Consider the following 1,537-nt stretch of genomic DNA (forward strand, 5'->3'; position numbering starts at 1 on the left):
CCTGCTTTTTCCCGCCATCTGGTCTCCTCAGCTGGGGGCTGCTCGTCTGGGCAGACCCGTAGCCACACTCCTGCTTTCCGAGTTCCCCGACCCCAGACATGGTTCAGATGACTTCTAACCTAAGGTTCCCCCGACCTCTTTGGCTATCACTTGCAGGAACGCCAAACTGGGGCTTCTCTCTACCACACGTTTTGCACGTGTAAAGGCAGAGGGAAATTGGAAAACAGATGATATATCCGCAGAAAAATTAATGAGGATAGTAGCAGCTTGGGAAATGAGATTGGGTCGTCAGCAGTACAGGTTATTGAATTCAGCATACACAGCAGCGGTTTTGGTAACTCCCTGCCTCTGCCGCATTTTAAGTTCCACTCCGGGAGGGAGACAGGCTCTTTTGAGAGTACTCTAACAGCGACAGTAACACTGGTAATAATAGCAACCGGAATTTCATTATGAAAGCACCTTTGGGAACACATAAGGGGTTAATTACCTTTTTAAAACGTAATAGTCGAATGCCAGTTTTAAATGAAGTTCCTTACTTTGAAGTTTGGTTTGGGTCTCTAACCGCCACACGGTGGGGGGCCTCTAGTGGTAAACAGTAGTTTCTCTTCTTCCTTTTAAATCTTTTTAGGAGAATAATATATGATTCTTATCAATATCATCATTAATGGATGTCATTTTCTTTGTGCCAGGGACTGCTAAGTGCTTTCTGTGTGTTATTAATACGTTACTGAACCTTTACAAGGGCCTTCTGGGGTCTTATTGATTTCCCCCTACTTTACAGATGAACAAAAAGACTCAACCAGGTTAAATAATTTGACCCAAATGTCACACAAGAAGTGGTACAGCTGGGAATTCAGACGCAGGTGCCTCTGCCTGGTGATAAACTTACTACTTTCTCTGTGGTTTCTCTTTGTTTTTAATGATGATAAAGGGTACAACTGCATTTTCCTCACTCCTAGTTCCCCCAGTCCAGCCCTTCACTATTTCTAACCTAATGATAGGCTCCAATCTAGTCTTGATTTCCCACCAACCCAGCTCACAGCATGCCAGCCTGACCAGAAACCTGCAGCGCCACCTAAACTTTTAATGTCCCTGGAAATCCGAGGGTTCTTTTGATCCCTCAAAAGCACAGATTTTGATCTTGCAAGTCTGGAGTGAGCCCAAGATTCTGCAATGCTAACAAGCTCTCACATGGTGATGATGCCTAGATCACACTTTTAAGTTGCAAGGATCTGAATCAAGCTTCATCATTAAAAACCTGTCTCAAGTCTCACCTCCATTGACCCTTCCTAGTTGCTCCAAGCCCTCCCTCAAATTCCTCCAATGTGAGCAGCACTCACACTGTAGTACTTTCTTCATATTTCATATATTTCATTTGCTTTTTCTGCCCATATTAGGTCGTTGAGGCCAGAAATCCAGCTTCTCTTACATGAGAATTATTCAGGTAGAATGGCAGGACTCTGAGGGCAAGTTTTTTATACGTTTTGTCCGTTGCTGTATCCCCAGAGACTAGGTGCATCACAAATAGTAGGCCCTC

This window comes from Cebus imitator, unplaced genomic scaffold (genome assembly GCF_001604975.1).
Source record: "Cebus imitator isolate Cc_AM_T3 unplaced genomic scaffold, Cebus_imitator-1.0 Scaffold421, whole genome shotgun sequence".
NCBI lineage: Eukaryota > Metazoa > Chordata > Mammalia > Primates > Cebidae > Cebus > Cebus imitator.